We start from the raw sequence: 9,989 nt of genomic DNA on the forward strand, positions 1-9,989 counted from the left end.
AAGACCTTTTAAAAAAATGTTCAGGAGCGCCTGGGTGTCTCAGTCATTAATGTCTGCCTTCACCTCCGGTCTTGTTCTCAGGGTTGCAGGGTCAAGCCCCACATGGGCTCCTTGCTCAGTAGGAAGCCTGCTTCTCCCTCTCCAGCTACCCCTGCTTGTGTCCTTCTCTCTCTGTCTCTCTCTCTCTCTGTCAAATAAGTAAATAAAATCTTTAAAAGTTTATTACTGTGTAATGGAATTTCCTCTGTTTTCATATTTAAATGGCTGATTGTTACAGCTCATGTCATAAAATATCTTTGGCATTGTACAGAATAAGACTATAAGATGATGCTACTGTGACACAATTTATACTTACATGCTATAAGATAAAATTAAAATTTATTATAATTTAAAACACATTAGAACTTATGTCATTACTGCACAGATTCATCACAGGTCATTTATTGTTTTTCCTTTTGCCTGCAATAAGGACATTGAAATTCAGACATAATCATCTGAGGTGAACTTTGGAGGATGGATAACTCAAAGAAAGAAAGAAGAGGACAGATGGAGGGCAGTAAAGCCTCATGAAGTGAAATTGGAACAACTGACTACAATTGGAGGATGGATGGAGAATAATTTGGAATGGTGATGGACCACAAGGAAGACACTGGCCCTGCAGCAAACTTAGTAATATAAGGGATTAAAAGAGAAGGCATCTTCCACCCATATCACAGATGATTTTCTTGGCACAGCGACATGGAATTTGAGTTGGATGTTCTTTTCAGATCAATACGTGTGGAAGAACCTGAGAAAAAGGGTTGGACACAAAGTAAGGCCAGCAAAAGTTTTCCTTGCCTTGTCAATAATTAGGAGCCAGCATGCTCATTGAATTATCTTTTTAGTTCCTATTTGATCAGTCACCAGTGGACTGTCATGGAAAAACATTTTCTTAGGGAATCAATTTGTTACTAAGGAGGTCCTAAAGATGCTGTCCACCTAAGCCTGTATTTTAATCTCATTTCAAGTGAGCAGTAAGTCTTTCTTCCAGGGTAATATCTACCGCTGTCTCAGGAGCATTCAGGGTTGGATATATTTTCAGATGAATCTCATGTTTATAGGAGTCCAATATTATTTCATGGACATTAGGAAGAAAAAAACTTTGAAGATATCCTTTTTATTAAAATTTCATATTTAAATTCTAGTTAGCTAACATATAATGTGATGTTGGTTTCAGGAGTAGAATTTAGTGATTCATCACTTACATACAACACCCAATGCTTATCCCAACAAGTGCCCTCATTAATATACAGCACAGATTTAACCCAATACCCTACCCCTTTATTATTATTTTAAAATACATTGTTCTGTGGTGCCTGGGTTGAGCCTCTCTCCTTAGCTCAATTCTTAATCTCAGGATCCTGGCATTGAGTCCCATATTGGGCTCTCTGCTCAGCAGGGAGTCTGCTTCCCCCTCTCTCTGTACCTGCCTCTCTGCCTGCTTGTGATCTCTCTCTGTCAAATAAATAAATTAGTTGGTTTAGCAACTGCCTTCAGCTTGGGTCATGATCCCAAAGTCCCAGGATCAATCCTGCATTGGGCTCTCAGATCCACAGGGAGTCTGATTCTCCCTCTGACATCACCTCTCATGTTCTCTCTCTCAAATCAATAAAGAAAATCAAAAAAGTACAAAATATTTAAAATACATTGTTCTAGGGCTCCTGATGGTTCACTAGGCTCAATAGGTTAAACATCAGAAAGTTGGTTTTGGCTTAGGTCATGATCCTAGAGTTATGAGAATAAGTACAGTATCAGAATCAGCCTCTGCACTTGGCAGGAGATTGCTTGAATTCCTGTCTCTTCCTCAGCCCCTCCCCCATTCTTTCTCTCTCTCTAAATAAGTAAAATCACAAAGAAAATAGCTATGTAAGACATCAAAAAATCACAAAAGAATAAAAATATGTATCTATGAAAAAATCAAATAAATACATAGGAAAGCAGTAATGAAGAAAAAGATTTAAAAATTTATAAGACATACAGAAAATGAATATCAAAATGACAGAAGTAAGTCTTCCTGTATCAGTAACTACTTTAGATGTAAACAGACAAGCTCCTCAACCGGGCATAAATTGACAGACTGAATTTTACAAAATAACTTTGTTACATACTGTGTCATTAAATAGACTCATTTATAATGATAATTATTGGATTAATCAAATAAAAGAGTAATATGAAAATAGAGGACTTAAATAACCATATAGACTGATCTTACCTAGAAAACATGCAGCAAACAGTCCAGCAAATAAGTGTTAAATACTTATTTTTCTCAAGTTCATATTTTCTACATTTTCTAGGATAGACCACGTTGCAGGGAAAAAAATGACTCTTAATTTTAACCATTTGAAATCATACAAAATGGAATGACAATCACAATGGAATAAATAGTCAAGATTAGAAGTAAAACTGAAATCTGAAAAAAGTATATGGACGTAGAACAAGCATTCAACAACCAATGGGCTAAAGGTGAAACCACCAAAGGAATTAGAATATATATTAATTCAAAAGCAAATGAAAACTCAACATTCCAAAACTTATGTGATGATGCAATAACTGCTGTATGACAGAAATTATAACTACAATTTATATTAAAAAACAAAGATTTCAAATAAACAAACTAAAGTTTTAAGAAACAAAAAAATATCTAAACTCAAAGATAAGTATTAAGTACATAAGATAGATTATTGCTACAATAAATTAGAGAAAATAGAAAAAATGCAAAAAAGTGAATACTACTAATTTGTTCTATTGAGAAAGAAGGATTTCCACTACCCTCTGTATCACCTAGAGTAGAGCAAATCGACATGAGAGATATTAACAGAGTAAAATCAAATTTAATAAAAAAATAAATAAATAAAAGGAATCCACACAAACATGGAAATTCCAAAGACAGTGAGACAACATGGCAAGTGTATAAGTTAAGAAACATAGAGTGGTCTGAGAATACAAAGGGAAGAAGTACTATTAGCAGGAAGGTGAAAGGAGATATTTGGGAAAAAAATGTCTTATAATGCAGGGTTATTTATTTATTTATTTATTTATTTATTTTAGGTAAAGAGGAATCTGTTAATAGAACCCCTTTGATTTTGTATCCTGCCACATTCATGAATTGCTGTATGAGTTCCAGTAATTTGGGGGTGGTGTCTTTTGGGCTTCCCATATAAAGTGTCATGTTATCTGTGAAGAGAGTTAGACTTTTCTTTGCCAATTTAAATACCTTTTTATTTATTTTTGTTGACATTGCTGTTGCTAGGACTTTTAGTACTATGTTGAACAAGAGTGGTGAGATTGGGGATCCTTGTTGTCTTCCTGATCTCAAAGAAGTCTGTCAGTTGCTTTCTTATAAAATAAAAATGAAAATATACAATGGGAAATTAGAGAACTAATTCCATTTACTATAGCACCTAGAACCAAAAGATACCTGGGGATAAATATAACCAAAGAGGTAAAGGATCTGTATTCGAGGAAGTAGAGAACATTCATGAAAGAAATTAAAGAAGATGCAAAAAGATCTAAAAGCATTCCATGTTCATGGATCAGAAGAATAAACATCGTTATGATGTCTATATTGCCTAGATCCATCTATATGTTCAGTGTCATCCTGATCAAAATTCCTCCAGCATTTTTCAATGTGCTGGAACAAATAATCCTAAGTATGTGTGGAACCAGAAGAGACCCTGCATTGCTAAGGAAATGTTGAAAAAGAAAAACAAAACTGGGGACATCACGTTGCTGTGATCATCAAGACAGCATGGTACTTCCACAAAAACAGACACAGATCAATGGAACGGAGTAGAAAGCCCATGTATGGACACTCAACGCTATGATCAATAATCTTTGACAAAGCAGAAGGAAATATGTAATTAAAAAAAAGGGTCTCTTCAATAAATGTGCTGGGAAATTTGGACAGCTATGTACAGAAGAATGAAGCTTGACCATACACAATACACCATACTCGAAGATAAACTCAAAATTCATAAAAGACCTCAATGTGAAGCAGGAATCTATGAAAATTTTAGAGGAGAACCTAGGCAGTAATCTCCTCAACATCAGCAACAGCAACAGCAACTTCTTTCAAGACATGTCTCCAAAGGCAAAGGAAACAAAAGTGAAAATAAACTTTTGGGACTTCATCACGATCAAAAGCTTCTGCACCGCAAAGGAAACAGCCAACAAAACAAAGAGGCAACCCATGCAATGGGAGAAGACATTTGCAAATGACACTACAGACAAAGGGCTGATATCCAAGATCTATAAAGAACTCCTCAAACTCGACACACACAAAACAGATACTCACATCAAAAAATGGGCCAAAGACATGAACAGGCACTTCTCCAAGGAAGAAATTCAAATGGATAACAGACAGATGAAAAATGTTAATCCTCATTAGCCATCAGGGAAATTAAAATTAAAACCATATTGAGATACTACCTTACACCAGTTAGAATAGCCAAAATTAACAGCACAGGAAACAAAAAGTGGAGGGGAGAATGTGGAGAAAGTGTAAGAGGGGTTACTCTTACAGTGTTTTTGGGAATGCACGTTGGTACAGCCACTTTGGAAAACAGTGTGGAGATTCCTTAAGAAATTAAAAATAGAGCTTCCCTATGACCCTGCAATTGCACTACTGGGTATGTACCCCAAAGATACAGATGTAGTAAAAAAAAAAAAAGGGGGGGCCCTCGATATCCCAATGTTCGTAGCAGCAATGGCCACAATTGCCAAACTTTGGGAAGAAACAAGATGCTCTTTAACAGACGAATGGATAAGGAAGATATGGCCCATATACACAGTAGAATATTATGCCTCCATCAGAAAGGATGAATACTCAACTTTTGTATAAAAATGAATGGAACTGGAAGAGATTATGTTGAGTGAAACAAGTCAAGCAGAGAAAACCAATTATCACATGGTTTCACTTACTTGTGGAGTATAAGAAATAATACAGAGGACATTGGGAGAAGGAGAGGAGAAGGGAATTGGGGGAAATAAGAAGTGGAGATGAACCAAGAGAGACAGCCCTCTGAGGGTTTTGGTTGTAAAAGGGGTGGGGGTTGAGTGAGTCTGGTGGTGGGTATTAAGAAGGGCATGTATTGCATGAAGCACTGGGTGTGATGCATAAACAATAAATCTTGGAACACTGAAAATAATAAAGTTTAAATTAAAAAAATAGTTCTCTTTTGCATACAGGTAGGCAGTTGAGAGGGCGGTGGAGAGCTTTTCTTGAATCTGCTGGATTTGATTGCTTTTTATTCAAAATGATATTTGTGGCAAAAAGGTCCATCTTGAGGTAGACTGCCTTTTTCTCTTACAGTTCTTAAAAAGATGAACAAAGTAGACTAACTGGTAACTACATTGACAAAGAAAGCAGGAGAAGACACCAGTAACTTCAAATATAAATGAAAGTTAGGACCTAACTATTGATTTTATAAAAATAAGAAGGATTATAAGAAATTGTTGTGGAACAATTATACACCAACCTCTTGGATAACCTAGATGAAATGAACAATGGCCCAGAAAAACAAACAAACAAAAAATCTGACAAAATAATAAATAGCAGCAATGCCCACAGTAGCCAAGCTGTGGAAAGAGCTGAAATTCCCTTCAACAGATAAATGGGTAAAGAAGATGTAGTTTTTATATATAATGGAATATTATTCAGCCGTGACAAAGGATAAATACCCAACTTTTGCATCAAACAGATGGAACCTGATGAGATTACACTAAGTGAAATAAGTCAAGCAGAAAATGTCAATTATAATATGGTTGCACTTATTTGTTGGACATTAGGAATAAATGGAGGACATAAAGAGAAGGAAGGGACAAATGAAGTGGGGGAATCAGAGGAAAAGATGAAGCATGAGAGAGGGTGGACTCTGAGAAACTGGGGATTTTAGAGGGGAGGGTTTGGGGAATGGGTGAGCCTGTTGGTGGGTATTAAGAAGGGCACCTATTTTATGAAGCACATGGTGTTGTACACAAACAATGAGTCTTGGAACACTGCATCAAAAACAAATGTATTTTATGATAATTAACATAACCTAATTAAAAAAGAAATGAAAATATTAGAGATGCCTAGGTGGCTCATTCTGTTAAGCAATTGACTTTGGCCCACAGTCCTGGAATGAATTTCTGCATTGGGCTCTTTGCTTAGTAGGGAGTCTGTTTTTCCCTTTACTGCCACTCCCTCTGGTTGTGCTTGCTCACGTGCTCTCTCTTTCTCTCTGACAAATAAATAAATAAATAAATAAAATCCTTAAAAAAATAAATAGAAAATATGTATCCATCCATAAATAGGAAAGTTATTGAATCATTTAAAAATAAAATTCTTCAATGTGACAAATTAACTTATGAATTCTTCCAAACACTTAAATAAATAAAGCAACATTTTAAAACTCATCAAAAAGATTAATTAGAACACAATGCTCATTGCATAATGCCAAGCCAATAGTGATAAAAAATATAGACTGTGGCACTACAAGAAGGAACGGCTACATATCAATACCCCTTATGCATGTTGATACAAAAATTGTTAACAAAATAGAGACAGATTGAATTTTCAAACATTTTAATAAGATTATTTATGCCTTGGCTATGTGGGATTTGTTGCTGGGTTGAAAGATCATTTAATACTTAAAAATCAGTCAATGTGGAGAAAGCACCTGATGAAATTCAACAATCTTCATGATAAAAACATTCAACAAAGTTGGCATGAAAAAAAGTATGTCAACATGATAAAGGCCATGTATGAAAAACGACAGTACACATCATACTCAGTGATGAAAGTCTGGAAGGTTTTCCTGTAAGATTAAGAGCACGACGTGTATGGCCATTATTGTAACTTTTTTTTTCCCATATGATACTAGAAGTCCTAGGCAGAGAAATTAGGCCAGTAAAAGTAACAGAGAGCATCAAGTTTCAACAAGAAGAAGTAAAATCATTTTATGTTTGTAAACAGAAATTATTCCCCTTCCAAACTTTGATGGCTAATAAATCAATTCAACAAAGATAAAAGATACAAACACAAGACTAAAATTTCATTAATTAAATCTTTAGAACTACCAAATACCAATAACCAATATAAATGGGAATTATTTTAAAAAAATCTAAAGATAATAGCACTTAAAAGAGTAAAATATTTAGTTATAAATGTAACCAAGAGTTAACCATCATGCTGGTGTCACTTTTAGGTAGTAGAAATAGACAGATTTGCATATCCATGTCCTTTCTGTCCGTTAGGACAGTTAACAAAAATGTTTAAACATACCTGATATATTTTGAATGTTTGTTACAGCTCATTTAACATATATATGTGTGTGTGTGTATATATATATATACATATATATATATGTATATATATATGAAACTTTATAAATATGTACAATTATTGTATGGAAATAATGAAAAAGAGCAGTAAAAAATCTTGAAATATCATTTGTAACCATTTTTTAAATGAAGAAATTAAAATAAGAACTGTTGGAAAAACACCAAGATAAAATAATTTTTGATTAAATTAAAGAAATAAGATATCAAATGTAACATTGAAAAAGGAGAGTCAAATGTTAATATAGTAAAATGAAAAACAAACATGGTAAAATAAGCTCCCATATAAAGGTAATAAAAGACAAAAAATGATAAAAGCAAGCTGAATCCTTTTCTAGAAGATCAGCAAGTTAAATACCTATTTTTGCACATTTATCGATCTGTTTTATCCATTTTGTTGTCAATAAAATCGTTAGGTTTTTGTTTGTTTGTTTGTTCATTCTTTGGATGTTTTCTCCCTTTTAAATCTATTCCAAATAGAAACATGGCATAAAATTTTGTTATATCCTCACATATTAACAGATAATTCTCAAAAAATCAACACTCTAAGAATTCAACAATAACAGTAATACCCTGGTTGGTTGATCAACTAATCAGATATCTTTTACGTGGAGTGTTCTGTCTTAACGAAGCTTTGCTTACCTGAGGTGAACATGAAATAATTAATGAATTTCACTTAGAATTTTTGAAGTTGTTCACAAGGTAGATCTTCACCAAATTAAATATATTTTTCTTTCAAGAATAGAAACTTTCTTTGCTTACTTTTCCCAAACATTTGTCTGCCCAAATACTGAATTAGAAGGTGTCTGCCAACAAAATTGGAGGAATATGCTGATAAGCATCAACTAAAAAATAAGTAGAAACAATATTTTGCATCCTGAACTTAATTAAAGTTAAAGCAAAATTATTAGTATTTGTTTTAGCTATAGCAGTATTCAAAGAGAATGGTATTAGCACTAATACCTTGTATTATAACAGAAACAAGGTCATAAATTAGACATATCAACTTCAACTCTAAAAATTGACAGAAAGAAATAAGCCAGAGATAAGGAAAGAAAAGAACAATATAATATAGATAACTAAAGAAATAATTGAAATTGGGAACAATTAAATAACAGAAAAACTATTACAAAAAGCTGGTTTGTTAAGGTATAAATGATATTTATACCTTACAATACTGAGAGGGGTTGAAGAGAGAGCGTATAACTTACCAGTATCAAAAATGACAGAAATAACTTCACAGTAGCATTTATTAATATTAAAAAAATGGGAACATAATGACAATAAATGCAATATCTTGGATAGAAAACAAAATAAAATTATTGAAAGGTCCAAATTATCTGAACTCCTTAAAAAATTATATGATCTGAATAGCTCTGTAATTATTAAAATGGTAAAAATGTTCTATCAGATACCCTGGGTAGATAAAGCCAACTGAATTTTATTGCATGGGTGCTATGAAACCACTGGAATTTTTCAACCTATGCTGTGGCTCCCCTCTCTTAGCTATAAAATATGGGATTAATAAATAAAAATTGTTAATACTTATGTGTACAACATGATGTTTTGATATGAATACACATTGTGAAATAAATACCTCAGTCAAGGAAATCAACATATATATCATCTTATCTAATTGCTGTCCTTTGTGTGTGTTCAGAACATTTGAGATCTACTACTAGAACCTTTCCAGTAGACAATATATAACCATTAACTATACTCACCATGTTATGCATTAGGTCTCCAGAACTTCACCTTAAAATTGAAACTTTTCACTCTTACCAATGTCGCCGGTTTTATACCCACCCGCAGTTCCTAATAACCAGCATTCTAATGTCTGTTATTATGAATTTAACATTTTTCTATAAAATTTTCACATGTAGATGAAATTATGCAGTGTTTGTCTTCTGTATCTAGATTATTTCACTTTGCATGATGGTGACAGATTCATCTATTATGTTATGTATGGAACAATTTTCTTCTATAAGTTCAAAGGATTTTATTCATATATAAACGCACACACACACACTTTTCTTTATTCATTCTTCTGTCTTTGGACATTTGGATTGTTTCCAAAATTTTCCTATTGGGAATAATTTTACAATTAAATGGAATGAAAACAACTCCTGAAAGTAGTGATTTTATTTCACCTAGACACATATTCACAAATGGAATTTTGGATTATATAGCAGTTCTGTTATTTTTTTTATATATTTCTGAAGAAGCTCAATAATGTTGTTCATAATGATTATGTAAATTTTCATTCCCAAATCAGGGCAAAAAGTCTCCCTCTTCTCCACCCATCAACATATGTTATTTTTTTATTAAATTTTTTTAAAAATTTTAATGCCAGTAGAGTTAGTATAGATTGTTATACTAGTTTCAGTTGTATAATATAGTGAATCAAAAGTATTATACATTACTCAGTATTCAAAATGATAAGAGTACACCTTAAATCTCATCACCTACTTCACTCATCCTTCCCTCACCCTCCTTCTGGGAACCATCAGTTCTCTGTAATTGAGAGACAGTGTCTTGTTTGTCTCCCTCCACCATTTTTTTCCCTTTCTTTTTTTTTTTGTTTGTTTGTTTTATTTTGGGAAACAAATTTCTTAAATTTATCATGAGTG

Source organism: Mustela erminea, chromosome 3, assembly GCF_009829155.1.
Source record: "Mustela erminea isolate mMusErm1 chromosome 3, mMusErm1.Pri, whole genome shotgun sequence".
Taxonomy (NCBI): Eukaryota; Metazoa; Chordata; class Mammalia; order Carnivora; family Mustelidae; genus Mustela; species Mustela erminea.